A 15472-nucleotide genomic window follows, 5' to 3' on the forward strand; every position below is an offset into this window, starting at 1 on the left:
ATACTTCTCTTCCCACTGGCTGTGACGGTACAGTGGTGCACCATCTTGGTCCATGTGGGCCAAGGCAACAAATCAGGGAGCATGAAGCTACAAGATAGGTGGCATCTGAGTCCCTGGGCCAGTGAATCTACCTTACCACTCTGAACACCTTCCACCCAGAGACAGAATATATACACACACACTCATGGCACTATAGTCCACATACTCGTAGTACTCCAGTAACTGCTCTACCTCAAACATATCTACTCTAGACCTGTCTGTTCTGGCTTACCCAGGAGGCCCTTGGCATTTTCTCCCTCCTACTTACCCCTATTTTTCTCATGGTCCTTCTCCCCTGATGTGGCCTCTTCCCTAAGGCAGATATTTCAACAGCACCCAACTGATTTATCAGCCTCACTCCATACCTGACCTTTCCCAGAAGATACTACACTCCTAACCACTCCCCATACACCCCCACCTCCACCCCCATTCTATCCATAGATATTTCATTTTACCCCACATTCATTTCTTAAACAGAGCAAAACTACTAAAAAATGTCAGTATCATGAAAGAGCAATAAAAAAATCTGGGGAACTGTTCTAGATTGCAGGAGACTAAAAGATGGCAAAACGAAATATATGGATTGTGGATAGGGTAGAAACGAGTGGCAGTAGAGGCCATTATGGGATAGTTAAGGAAAATTGAATATGAATTGCATGTGGAAGAATGTCCTTGTTCCTAGGAGATGCATACTGAAGTATTTAAGATTGAATATCATGGTGTCTGCAACCAACTTCCGAATGGTTCAGCAAAATAAGGATTATTTTATATAATAACTACATATTCATAAGTTTAGTCAGTTGGGTGCTAGATAGATTTTAGATAAAGCAAGATGGCAAAACATTAATAATGGGTAAAACTGGATAAAGGGTCTATGAGTACTCATTGTACTGATTTTCCTTTGGGTTTTATTTTTTCCCAAAATATAAAGGGCTAATAGAACATCACTTGAAGAATGTTTTTCATAATACACGTGCTTCTGCTGTAGTCCAAAACCAAGGAATCAAGACTTTTCCTGGGTGGGACTTGGGAATCTGCATTTTAAAAGTCCTAGCGCCCCAAGTAAGAAACACGCCTGTGAAACTGCATCTCAGACCCACCTCTGCCTCCTCTGGTCCTGGATTTCCTTCAGAACTTAAACCTTGACACTAGTTATTTTTGACAATGTTGAAAGCAGGTGCAGCTAGGGATTGGGGGTGGTGAGAAGAGCAGTGAACTGAGGATATGTTCGGGAGCACTCCAGTATTTTAAGATGGGCAGACAAGGAGAATTCCATGAGACATCAACAAGGAAGGGCCAGGGAAGTAAGATGGTAGAAATGCCAGGAGTGCACGTATATACTTCAAAAGAGGATAGAGATAGATGACAAGGCATTCTAGGTGCGCCTGCTCTAGAAGTTGCATCAGGATGAGGAAAACTAAGTTGTTACATCAGTTCAGAAATGGGTCATTTGATGCCAGAGTAGATTTTCTTGGCCAGCCCTCTCTTCCTTCCAGTTGCCAGTATGTGCCGTGGGACTGGCTGACAGAGCCACCTGATATCTCAGACGGGAGAAATTTCTTTTCCAAAAAAAGCAAGGTCTCTGGGAGAGAGATGCTATCAAGCCCCAGAGAGAAAGTTTAGCAGTTAAGGGGGGTTTCCTTTGCTTCTTCCTCCTGCTGAATTCTGGGACGGGATTTATAGTTCTTGGGAGGCAGTGTACAAAACCACCTCAGAGTCACAGAAAATACTCCTGTTTGACATTTGAGAGTGAAGCGGTTGGGGATCATGGAGCCTGGAATCTACGGCTCCTAGAATTGGGTGGTAGTGAGAGTGTTAAATACAAGCTGTGAGACTTGACGAAGGGAAGTAAAAACCTACCACTCCTTCACCAATTGACTCCATCACAGCTGGGGTTTTACAGCCCCAGTCATAAGGGGCACCCTTTCTCGCTCTTACTTGCCCCGCTAAGACGTGTGTGGACCCAGGTATGGATAAATCCTCTTCACTTTCAGTGGAGCTCAGTGAGGCATTTTTAAAAATGTAAAATGAAAGAAGGATACAAACAGAAGTTAACAAAGGAAGTAAAGAACAGTTGGTCAGGACAACGGTCCATTTGATCCATTCTTCCCATAGCAGACGGAGCAACTGCTCCAGAACACAAATCTCACCCTGAAAATGCCAGGCTCAGACCTTTTAAGTGGTTTTCCATTGACCTCAGAAAAGAGTCCAAAATTGTAAATGACACACAAGGCCTTTCTGATACTAGCTGACGTTTGGCTTTGTCACCCATCACTTCTCTTCACACACTCTACACTCCAGTTACCACTTTTGTATCTGTATGGCCACTGAAATCAAGCACAGTAGTTAAGAGTACAGACTCCAGAGTCAGGCTACCAGGCCTTAATCTCAGACGTGAGCAAGACTCTGATCCTCTCTGCCTTCATTTCTTCAGTGACAAAACGAGGCTACCAACAGAGGTGCTTTAAGGATCAGATAAGAGGCCTGCCACAAAGTCAGCACACAATACATGTTAGCTGTTCCTCAACAAACAATGATTGGCTGACTGCCTGTCACGTCCATTTATCCCATGCTACTTCTCACCTAGAGGAAAGGCAGACATGTAAACAGGACATTATCATACGTTGTGATCAAAGTGAGGATAGAGCTGTGTGAGCCAGAGGGAACAACTCGTGGGTTTCCTCCCTCGCACCCTTCCCTCAGCTACATTCATCAAAGGTGTTACTTCAAATTCAACTTTTAGCCAGGCCCTGAGGCTTGAGAAAAGTAAATAATTTCCAATTTAATGCTGGCATTAGAACTTTAGGCACTGGCATAGTCCTACTGCCTGTTAAAATATCAAAATACTTTCATATTGCTTAGCAAATGCCCTGAGCACCTGAAGTGTTCTGGCTCTCGGGAGCACTGACTGGACACCATCAGCGTCCACCCTCGTTCCCCCTATGGCACATGTGTGGCAGCTTGTCCGACACTGTTCTTTTGCTCTCATACCCCACCCCAATGGTAGCAACTCTAGGCACTGTGAGCAAATGGGAATTACCAGTTTGTTCAAGCCAGCATTCATTTGGATATCACCTTGGCTTGCACTTGGGGATACCGCCTGCTCTATGAGTCCTAGGAGCTGTCTCTGTTTGCTTGTTGAGACGCCTGTTGTCTTAGGATAGCTTTTGGCCTTCTTTTGGGCCATGGCCTATGCCTGCAATACTCTTTGGAAACCTGTGCCTATCCACCAGCCTGGCTTCCTTCTAGCCATCTATCTACCCCACGTGAGAGGTTTCTGTTGCCTCCTAAAGGCACCCAATCCATTCTGTCGGTATTACCAGCTCTACGTACGCTAGGACTTATCATGACATGTGGCATTAGGAACATGTCCTGGTATCTATGAAAGAATACAAAGTGAGAGATTTGGAACCAGAGCTATCTGTCCTTGAATCCCAGCTCTACCATTTCTTAACTCTCTGAACTTGAGCAGGTTATTCAGCTTCTCTGGGCCTCAGTTGCCTCACCTGCAAAATCAGATAATACTAATATGTACTTCATAGGGCTTTGGGGAAAATTAAAAGACATAGTAGTGAAAAGCACTTAGAAGAATGCCTGGTACATAGGAAAAGCTCAGTAAATGTTATTATTGCTATTGTTACTATTCTTATTATTTTATATCGAAGCTTTAATGGGCACATTGAGCATATTTTCAAATAGTTTTACCTTGCTTGCCTTTTCGAGTGGCTCAACACCTCCACAAATGTAGGTACGAAAGACATTGATTAGCATGCCAATTTCCAAGGGGAAGAAACTGATGCTCAGCTATATTAAGGGATTAAGTGACATTAAGTGGCAGTGGTGAATGACACATTTTTGACTCCCTATTTTCTGTCATTTTCCCCACCTGGGAACACTGAAATAGGTGGATCATTATTTATTCAATAAAAATTTATTAAATGGCTACTATGTACCAGATATTGCGCTAAGCACCGAGGATACAGTAGTGAGCAAGACTGACATTCTAGTGGGAATAAACAGTCAATAACCAAACAAATAAGAATATAAATGACATATCAATTGGTATGATGAAAATAAAACAGGGTGATGTTTAAAGAATAACTGTGAGAGTTCGGTGAAGGAAGGAAGGCTTTTCTGAGGAGGAGACTTTCATGACAAGAAGACAAGCTGGAACCCTTTTCTTTTCTTTTCTTTTCCTTTTTTTTTTTTTTTTTTTCTGTGTGGTTGCCTCTCACTCGCGCCCGCAACTGGGGACCTGATGTGCAACCTGGTAATGTTCCCTGACTGGGAATCGAACCAGCGACACTTGATTCTCAGGCCGATGCTCAATCCACTGAGCCACAGCAGCCAGGGCTTGGAACCCTTTTCACATTTGATATGTGACTGGGATCTGGGAGGGAAGTTCTCACAGAAAGGAACTTCCTGCTCTGGGCCTCCACAGACAAGTGGAAGAAGCAGGAGGGAGGGCTGCAAGTTAAGGGTGGCTCAGGGCCTAAAGTCAGAATTAGAGACTTTCTGGAGAAGCACAAAAGCAAAGAAACTCGTGAATAGTGCAAGGCATTTTCCTTACAAGTATTTATTAAGTCTATATTTTTCAATTAACTTTACTGAGATATAATTTAGATAGAATAATGTTCAGATAGAATAATGTTTACTAATTTCAAGTGTATAGTTTGCTGAGCCTTGAGAAATGTACACATAAACCTGCACTAACCACCCCCCTCTGTTATTATCAAGGTGCATAGATGACATTTCCATAACCCTAAAACATTCCCTTGTGAATCTTTGCAGTCAATTATTGTGAGGTATTTTGTATAATGTCCCTCGATTTGAGTTTACCGAATCATTTTCATGATTACGCCGGAGTCATGCTTTTTTTTTTTTTTTTTTTTTTTTTGCAAAAATGCCGTAGAGGTAATGTGCCCTTCTCTTGACATCATGTCTGGAGGTAGGTGGTGTCAATGTCTTTACTGGCAATGTTAACCTTGATCACCTAATTAAAATGTGACTGATGGGGTTTATCTATTGTAGTTACTCCTTTTCCCTTTGTAATTAAAAAATATTTTGTGGGAGGAGTGATATCCCATAAAGATTTACACTGGCATTGTATGAGACCTATGTGTTGAATTAGAGAATATTGTTTTGTTTTATTTAGTTATAGTAGAAGCATAGTCTGTTTCTGTATTTATCAGCTTTCCTCTATTTTCCTCGTTCATGTTTTATGGCTTTGTTTTTTAATAAACACGGGTTCTGAATGAATAGGAAAACAGTGTGAGAAGAATGGAAAGAAACATAGAGAAGCAAACTTGGATTTGAATACCAACTCTCCCACTTACTGATCACATGACCTTGCAAAAGTCTTTTAAACCTAAGCCTCTAGTTTCTCATCGGTAAAAATGGCTAATAACAAACCACGTCACAAGGTTTTAGGAAGAATTATAGCACTTAGTAATGTCTGGCACTCAGTAAGTGCTCTGTAAATGCCATTTCTTGCCTTCCTTAATATGCCAGTGTTTAATATTGTCATTGTCTTTCTCTGACTGGGTGGCTCTAGGATATAGAAACACAATCAATTTTTAGATGTTTTTCATGTTCTGACAGCACAAAGACTTTAGTGCAGGGGTAGTGCTCAACCTTTTACATGTTTCTGAGTCGCTGGGGAGAAAGAATCTGGAACTGTTTTAGTTGATGGCAAATTCTTACACCTCACTAGTATTTTCTATCTTATACTTCTGCAAAGTTCACTTATTACTTCTGGTATTAGGGGACGTGATTTTCATGGATGTACAAATATATATCATTTGCAAAAGTAGCATTTTTATTTGTCTTTTTTCCGTATTAGAACTATTTTAAAGCAGAATTTTGAAAGGTCGATTTTGTGTTGTCCCTGTTTTCAAGCAGAATTAATGCAATATGAGCTTTGTTGGGAAGATGTACTCCTATGTTCAGCAAGAGAGGAAACACTACAGACATCCTTCTCCTTCTCCCTGATATTTGTAAGGTTTCAGTGAAACTTTGATTTCTCTGCTTTTTCCTTGCTCCAAGTTTTATTTCCCCTTTCCTAAACTTGTTTGATTTGTTCCCTACGTTCTTTAAGCAGGAGCCAATGCATTGGCTTCTTTTGTACTGATACACGTTTTTAGGACAAGACGTTCTCTAAGTACTGCCTTGGCAATATAATGCCTACCCATTTTTGCTTTTCCTCAAGTTCCATTATGGTTTGGCATGGCACTGTTACTGTATCTTCTGTATCACAATCAAGGAATTTTTTGCATTAATTTTTTATTGAATTTGTTGGGGTGACATTGGTTAATAAAATTACAATCTATAGGTTTCAGGCGTACAGTTCTATAATAAGCCTTCTGTATATTGTATTGTGTGTTCACCACCCCTAGTCATATCTCCTTCTGTTAGGGATAAAGAAGCAAGCCAGTGACTCTCAAACCAGCAGGAGAAAATTAACAGATGAATCATGGAAAAGGGGCGAGGGAACGACATTCTGCAGCTCCTCACACATATCTCTGGGCTCAAAAGGAGAAAGACTGTTGTCACCAAACACAGAGAAATGGGAAGATGTAGCTAGATAACTTGGCAAGTACAGTAAGTTGGACATAGACCTATAACTAGATTACCCTTAGTTAATCACACCCTGAGTTAAGTAGTTAATCACATTAGAATAGATTGTGAACCCGGATTAACCAGTAGTGGAGAAACCGGGGAGAAGGAGAGGGGAGGAGAGCTCATCGCCTTAGTATAAAACCAGTTTACTTTGTCTACTTTGCGCGCACATGCTCCTGGCTGGTGGTGCGCCCAGCTCCGCAGACTCACGAATAAATGCCTCGCTTTGCTGCTCAAGTCCTGTGTACCAGTGATTTATTGTGAGCGTTTCTCACCCTTCCATCACCATTTTTCTCCCCTTTATCCTCTGCCTCCCCCAATTCCTTTTCCCTTTGGTAATCACCATACTGTTGTCTATGTCTATGAGGTGGGTTTTTTTTTCCTTTTTCTTTTTTGGCTTAATTTCTTCACCTTTTCCACACAGCCTCTCAACCTCCCTCCCTTGTGACAGTTGTCAGTCTGTTCTCTACCTGTTTTGTTTGTTTATTTTGTTCATTAGATTCCACATATGAGTGAAATCATATGGTACTTGTCTTTCTCTGACTGCTATTAATTTTGACTTAAAAAAACATTACACAGTATGGAATTTCCTCAAAAAACTAAAAATGGAACTGCCTTTTTACACATTGATTCCACCGCTGGGATTATACCCTAAGAACCCTGAAACACCAATTCAAAAGAACCTATGTACCTCAATGTTCATAGCAGTGTTATTTACATTAGCTAAGGGCTGGAAACAGCCTAAGTGCCCATCAATAAGTGAGTGGATCAAAAACTGTGATGCATTTACACAGTGCAATACTACACAGCAGAACGAAAGAAGGAACTCTCGCCCTTCACAAGAGCATGAGTGGACCTGGAGAATATTATGCTTAATGAAATCAGCTAGCGGTGAAAGGCAAATACTATACGATCTCACCTAATACAGGAACCTAATGAATAAAACAGACAAATGAGCAAAATAGAGCCAGTGATATATAAACAAAGAGCAGACTGACAGCGACCAAAGGGGAAGGGGAAGGGGAAGGGGAGTAATGGGGGAAAGAAAGGGAAGGGTCGAGTCAAGGAACAAGTATAAAGGACCCATGGTCATGAGCAAAAGGTAAGAACTGACTATGAATGTGGGAGTGGGGGTGGGCGGGGCAGGGGAGAGCAATGGGAAAAGGATTAGGACAACTGTAGTTGAACAACAATAAAATTAAAAATTAAAAAAACTAAAAGCATATTAAAATAAAAATAGTACATTGAAATATTATTTATCTTGATTACTGAGTTTTCTGGTACCCCCTTAAAATGTGACCCTGAAGCAAGTGCTTCTAACACTTCACCTCAACACAGCCCTAGACCTGCAGTAACCTTCTAGATGAGTTATGCTCACAACTTCCTTTTACAATGGATGCCTGATGCTCAGATAGACTAAAACTGTCAGAGATAGCAAACCAATTAATTACACCACCTATCAGGAGATAATCGTGATTTTCCCCTCCTTCTTCTCCTGTCTTCCCTTTTTACACGTTGGGTTCGCGGCTCAGCAGAAATCTTTGCCCATTTCCAACTGTTGGCACTGAGGAAGGCCGCATTGCTAATATGGTGCCGGGGAGCACTTCTCAATTTATAGAGGTGAAAGGCCAGGGTCCCACCCTCCAGGGATAAACCTCAAGACTGCAGAGCTGTTCCAGACACTTGCCAGGGCCCTTTGAGGCCCAAAGCATTCTTTTCTCTCTTGGAGTTTGTCAATTAGTTCTGGCAAAAATCAAGTTTCCTCACCCTGATCTTACCTCATCTACACAGGTTTCCCTGAGAAAATATGGAAAAGAAACTCTTATAATCCTGAAATATCAGAAGTAAAAAAGCCCTCAAGGAGAATCTTACCCCAATGCCTTCCACTTAACAGCACATATAACTTCCTGTGCTGTATCTCCACAGTCCCAGGAATCCCTAAGGCTGCCTCATAATAAAAATCAGGAGCAAGTCAAGAGCCAAGTTAATCAAGGAAGTAAACTACTATGGGCCCCAGTTATGCTCAGGGAGATCTGAGTCATCAGAAATGCAGCCCTGGCCCTGTAACTTGTTTATTAAGGATTTTCCTAAGGACAGAGACAAGGATCTGTAGTGGCTCAACTCCAAAGCTCTTCATGGGGTGGGATGGGACTGCAAAAGATTTGACTAGCTTTCATTTGAGTTGCGGAGCTTTAAAGGTTCTGCTTTAAAGGGGCCTGCCTTTCCTTCTGACAGGTCCAGGCACTGTGAAGGTAAAGTTTGCCTCCATGCCTCTTATCCCCCACCCCTCACCCCGTAAAGTGTCTCTCTAGGTTACATTGTCAGAGAATTTTGTTTTTATTTTAAAATATATCAAGAACACTTGCAAATGTGTTAGGATGGGCTTTGAGACATGCAGCTTCCTTCACATAGCCACATTTATAAGATTCACCTTGTGCAAAGCATCACATCCATTCCTCCAGCTTAAACAGTGAGGGTAATTTCTGGCTACATTTTACACGTGAAGAAACAGGCTTACAGTCTAGGTGACTCTGTAAGGCCACGTAGCTAGTAAGAGGCAAAAGCTTTGACTTTTGAATTCAGAAGGATGCCACATCTTGTGCTTGTTCTACAAAGCCACTCGCCCCTAAAGGTGCTAAGGTATGCCACAGCAAACTAGCTAGTAGAGGACCACAGGGTCGAAACCACTATCTTGATCTCATCTGATCTGCAATGAATTCTAGCATTATAATTGACTTCTGAGAAGCATACAACAAATCTAGGAACTTAGTGCTAGTCTCAATGGAATTCGCATGGCATGGCTATGAGGAATTTACCATTCTGTAGTTTATTCTCAGAAAAATTTCCTTTCAGACTGGTAGAAGACAAGGAAATCTCATCAATTGAAGGAAATGACTTATAAGGAAACTTTATTCACACAGGGGGGAGGATCAGAACACATTGTAGTTCAGTCAGTAAATACTAAATAGCCATGGCTAAATAGTAAGTACTAAATAGCCACATGCAGTTGATATGGAGTGTGTGTGTGTGTGTGTGTGTGTGTGTGGGCGTGCGCGAGCGTGCGCGTGCATGTGGCAAGTGGTCACAATGTCCTTGAGTAATATACCTATCAATTTTTTTTTGTCTAAGCTAGCTGTCCTGTCATGATGACTGTAGTCAAGAACCCTGCCTCAACATCCATGTATTTCTCCAGCTTATCCTTACATAAAAGAGTGCCTTAGTATGCAGGTGCCACACTATCTCACAGTTCTTGTTGGTAGAAGTCCCTGTGCTACTTCTGTTTAATTTCTTATATATATGAGTCCCTGTTGTCCAGGCAGTATGGATAATTTGTTACTGTCTTGCCTGCCGCCACGAGAATAAAGTTGGTGTGAATTCCTTCTGCAATGCCCCACTGTCATTTTGCAGTCTCACTGAATCCAAAGTTAACCTGCCTGGAGCTGAGCTCCTGCAGCACTTGGTACAGTCAGCAGGACTTGCCACAAACGAAAGCTATGGAGCAGGGGTCAGCCACGGGGCACGGCCACTCAGGGTGGGCTATCGGGTTGGCCTGCATGGATATGTGGTTCATGGTGGTGACCGTGTTGGAGGCTTCGGTGCCCCTGCAAGATTGGGAGAGGGTAGAAGTGACTCCTGAGGTGAGAGAAGAGGCTCTGCTGAAGATAGGGGGCTCTCTAGGGAAGAAAAGTGCCTGGGTAGGGGCTGGTGCTGTAGGCTGGCTATTTCTCTGTTCTGCATAAAGCATTCAGGGAGTTGCTTGAATTGGAAGCCCAGGTCCGAGAGTTGAAAGAGGACCTGTCTCAGGAGCAGGAATTGAGGGCTGCCTGGGAGAAAACATGGGAGCTATTAGAGGTGGAAGTGGCCACCCTGAGGGCCTGGATCAGGACTGGTTTTGTGACAGGATCAGAGGTACAGGTCATAGACTCCTCGGAGGATGAGGATGAGGAGGAGGATGTTGGGGAGGGCTAGACCTCACCCATTTCAGCCATGCCTGGGGTGGCGGTGGTGGTAATGCAGAAGATTAAGACTAAGTGTCCTTGAATGACTGAGGGTCAAGCCAGCCCCCTCTGCCAGTCACAGAGCACTCCACAGTGCATCCGTACTTGCAAGCAGAGCTGGTGGATTTGGGGAGCTGCTTCTGGCAAAAGGCGTCAGAATCTTTGGCGGCTTGGTTGCTAAGATTATGGGATGTAGGGGCGGGTGGCATTTTACTTCCTGGCCAGGGAATGGGTAAGCTTGTATCCAACCCCACGCACCCAGTGCTGAGGCAGCAGCTGCAGAATGCACACGAGACTCCAGGCAATCATTCCCTGTTAGATTGGATCAAGGCAGCTGATCGCATTACGTGGCCGAACCCAGGAGATCTTCCATCTACGTCCAGCAGGTGGCAGTTGTATACTGGGTTACAGCAGCTATTAGGAGAACTGGGACTGAAGGATGCTATTTATACTGTAATTTGAAAACTCATGGCCTGGATGAAGAAGGGTTCACAGCGAGAATAAGGGATTTGGTCCTACAAACTGCACTGTAGTAGTTATTCAGACCCAACAGAAACTACCCTGGGGAGGGGAGTAAAGGTGTGGTATACAAAACCAGGGAGGGACCTGATACCTGCTATTGTGTTATCTCAAGATATCTCTTTAGCATGCAGCCTACCGGACGAGCAAGACCTACCTTTGTTAGTACCACTAAAACCTATTTTTAAAATCACCCTTAGGGTCAGTCTGTAGCAATGTGTACATGGACTGGGCATACACCCTTTGCTGAGGTGGCAAATGCCTTGGCATGCAGTGTCAGCACAGAGACGCCAAGCAGAATTGCCACCGGCTTACCATGGAGAGCGTGGATCCTTTGTTCCTGTCTCACCTGCTGCCACAAGAATAAACTTGGGACTTCTGGCCAAAATGGAGACATAGGTAGACACGCTGCATCTCCTTCCACAACTGAAAAGGAATACAACTACCTCAAAACTGGAGACACCCAGAAGTTCCAGAAAGTCGAGCTGCATGGAAGTTCAACAAACACAGATTTAAAGAAGAAAAACTCATCCAGAGAGGCAGGAGGGATGGAGCCGGGGCAGAGAGGAAGCAGTGAGGTGGCAGTGGCAGCTGTGGCATCGGCAGTGGCAGACCAGTGGAAAACGCAGTCACACCTTTAAAAAAAGTAGGGAGGAACACCTGGGGAGAGCTCTCAGCACCAGACCAGACAGTGCAGCTCACAGTTCCAGCACCAGGGAAAATAAAACCCATTGCTCGTGACTGAAAGCCAGTGGGGGTTGGGGCATGGGTAGAAGCTGCTGGTCTCTCAGCAGAGTCCCTTTGTTTAGAGGCCCTCATAGTCCTAGAATGCCACAAACCCACCCATTCTGGGAACCACAGCCAGAGAAATAGCTAGAGACAGCCAGTTCCACACAGGAAGTGGGAGAAGTGCCTGGAAAAGGGGCGAGGGTTGAGCAAGCAGCTTTGTTCCCTCTCAGACTCCTCTCCCTCATATGGCACCACAACGTGGCCAAATGGGTCGCCCCATACTAACGAAGACCTAAGGCTCTGCCCCTCCCAATGTAGCAGTTGTGACAGCTCTACTAACACAGAGGCAAACACAGAAGCCTCTCAAGTTAATGAGACAGAGAAGTATGGCCCAAAAGAGAGAACGGATCAAGGTTCCAGTGGAAGAACTAAGCGATGAGGAGATAGGCAACCTAACAGACTGAGAGTTCAAACCACTGGTGATAAAGATGCTCACAGATGTGACAGATATGCTGGAGTGTGGCAAATGCAGAAGGGAACAAGTGAAGGCTAAGTTAAGTGAAACCAAGGACAATCCACACAAAACCAATAGTAAAGGGAAGGAAGTCTGGGTTCAAATCAATGACTTGGGACATAAGGAAGAAATAAACAGTCAACCATTGTAGAAGGAGGAAACAAGAATTGAAAAAAAAGAATGAGGACAGGCTTAGGAACCTCTGGGACAACTTGAAACGTGCCGTCATCTGAATCATAGGAGTGCCAGAAAGAGAAGAGGAAGAGCAAGAAATTGAACCTTATGTAAAAATAAATAAATAAATAAATAAATAAATAATGCCAACTTTGGCAAAGGGAAGAGACATACACGTCCAGGAAGCACAGAGTCCCAAACAAACTAGACCCAAAGAGGACCACACCAAGACACATCACGATTAAAATGCCCAAGGTCAAAGATAGAGAATCTTCAAAGCAGCAAGAGAAAAGCAGAGTTACCTACAAAGGGGTGCCTGCAAGACTATCAGCTGATTTCTCAAAAGAAACTTTGCAGGCAAGAAGGGACTGGTAAGAAGTATTCAAAGTGATGAAAAACAAGGATTTACAACCAAGATTACTCTATCCAGGAAAGCTATCATTTAGAATGGAAGGGCAGATAAAGTGCTCCCCAGACAATGTGAAGTTAAAGGAGTTCATCATCACCAAGCCCTTATTATATGAAACGTTAAAGGCACTTATTTAAGAGAAAGAGGGTCAAAACTATGAACATTCGTCGGCAGCCGTCCGTCTCGAGAGACGATGATGTAGCTTCTTAAGAGTCTATCTGCACCGCCGAGAATGGCTGTGCAGTCCGACTCGGGAGTGACACGGTATCTGTCTCCTCCCGTGTTGAATCGACATCTTGCGATGACGCTGGAGTGTCCTCTCCAGTGAAGCTGAAGCTACAGAGCCTGGGCAGGGTGATATGGAGGGTCTGCTGTTGCCCATGCAGCAGACCCCCCCTCTCTTCGCAGCTGAAGGGTCCAAGGGAAAGACGGAGTCAATACAGCTTGGCTTCAGGTGCGCCGCAGGAGTTGCCGGTGTTGACTACAACGTCAAACCGCCTTAGGGACTCCGGCTCCGGATTTTCTGTCGGGGTTTACTCCCTTAGCCTTTCCCCTGAAGAGGTATGCCGCAAGGCAGCGGAGGTTTTTTGGAGTCAGAGTTTTCCTTCTCTGATGTGCCCTGACTGGAAGATCGAACCAGCGACACTTAGCTCGCAGGCCGACGCTCAATCCACTGAGCCAAACCAGCCAGGGGATATGAACATTAAAATGACAACAAAGTCACAACTATCAACAACAGAACCTAAAAAATAAAAACAAACCAATAAAAGTAAACAGGCAACCAGAATAGGAACAGAATCATAGGCATAGGGATCATTTGGAGGGTTATCGGCTGGGAAGGGGAAGGAGGAGAAGTAGTGCAGGGATTAAGGAGCATAATTAGTAGGTACAAAATAGGCAAGGAGACATTAAGAATAATATAGGAAAGGGTGAAGCTGAAGAACTGGTATGCACAACCAATGGACATGAACTAAGGGGGGTGGGACTGCTGGAAGGAAGAAGGATACTGGGTGGAGGGGAGCAAAGAGAAAAGAAATTGGGACAACTGTAACAGCATAATCAATAAAATATACTTAATTAAAAAAATCAACTTGGCACCTTCCTCCAAAGAAACCCTTTTGTTCCTCTAATGTGGGACATTGAAAAATTAATACCTGCCTTTTGTCATCTAGTGGTTATGGATTGAATGATGTCTTTTAACCCTGTTGCCAAAACTGTTGTCCCGAGAATACAACAAGGATGCCAGCCCGTTAAACCAAGCACGCCATTGTCCGGGGACAACCAACGGACCTGGAGTCTGCAAGACCCTTCCCCATGTGAAAAGACCACCCTCCCCTCCACACCCCCATTCTTATTAGCGATGTCTGGACCCAAGGGTAGGTAGGCCGACGGCCATGTCCAGAAGCAGCTAGAGGAGCTCCAGACCGTCACCCATTGTCCTTTATAAGATTATAAAGGGTCTTAAGTCTGAGAGGGGGGATTGTTATTTTTTATTGTTAGAATAATTAGTTAATTGATTAATTAATTAATTTTAAAAAAGAACAATATAGGAAAGGATGAAGCCAGAACTTGTATGTACGACCCATTGGCATGGACTGGGTTGGGGGGGTTGCTGGGGGAGGGGTGCTGCTGGGTAGAGGGGAGCAAAGGGGGAAAATTGGAGCTATTGTAACAATATAATTAATAAAATATACTTAAAAATAAATAAATAAACTTGGAATGAATTCCCTCTCAAACACTCCACTGTCACTTTTTGGTCTCACTTAATCCAAAGTTAACCTGCCTGGAGCTGAGCTCCTGCAGCACAGTAGTCCATCTGCAAATTCCTGACAAAGACCGAGAAAACCGTACCCTCGGGATTAGAGGGGAGATTATCAAGTTATATGTGTAATGTGGCAGAAACAGGGGGTCCACAGGTGGCAAACCTCTGGATCATAATGGACAAACCATATTACTTAGAGATTTGGACATGAGTTATATCTTTATGTCTTGGGTGCTCAGAAAATTGCCTAAGGTCAGATATAGACCCAAGCCCAACACTGTATCACTAATCCTTGGATTTAGACCCACTCCCCTCTTTTGCCTCAGATATATCTGATTAAGAAACACGACTTTTTTTTTCTAGCCCTGGCTGCTGTGGCTCAGTGGATTGAGCATCGGCCTGCGAGCCATGTGTCGCTGGTTCAATTCCCAGTCAGGGCACATGCCTGGGTTGCAGGTCAAGGTCCCAGTTGGGAGCTCGTGAGAGGCAACCACACATTGATGTTTCCCTCTCTTTCTCCCTCCGCTCCCCTCACTCTGGAAATAAATAAATAAATAAAATCTAAATAATAATAAAAAAGTTAACAATAGAACGTATATTTTAAAAAAAGAACACAACGACTTTTTTTTTTAAATTTTTAAATTCATGTTGTTGCCTAGCTTATTTAACACCTTGTACTTGCATAGTCCAACTGCTCAGACGTATTGGGA

Source organism: Furipterus horrens, unplaced genomic scaffold, assembly GCF_987537825.1.
Source record: "Furipterus horrens unplaced genomic scaffold, mFurHor1.1.pri manual_scaffold_20, whole genome shotgun sequence".
NCBI classification, from domain to species: Eukaryota; Metazoa; Chordata; class Mammalia; order Chiroptera; family Furipteridae; genus Furipterus; species Furipterus horrens.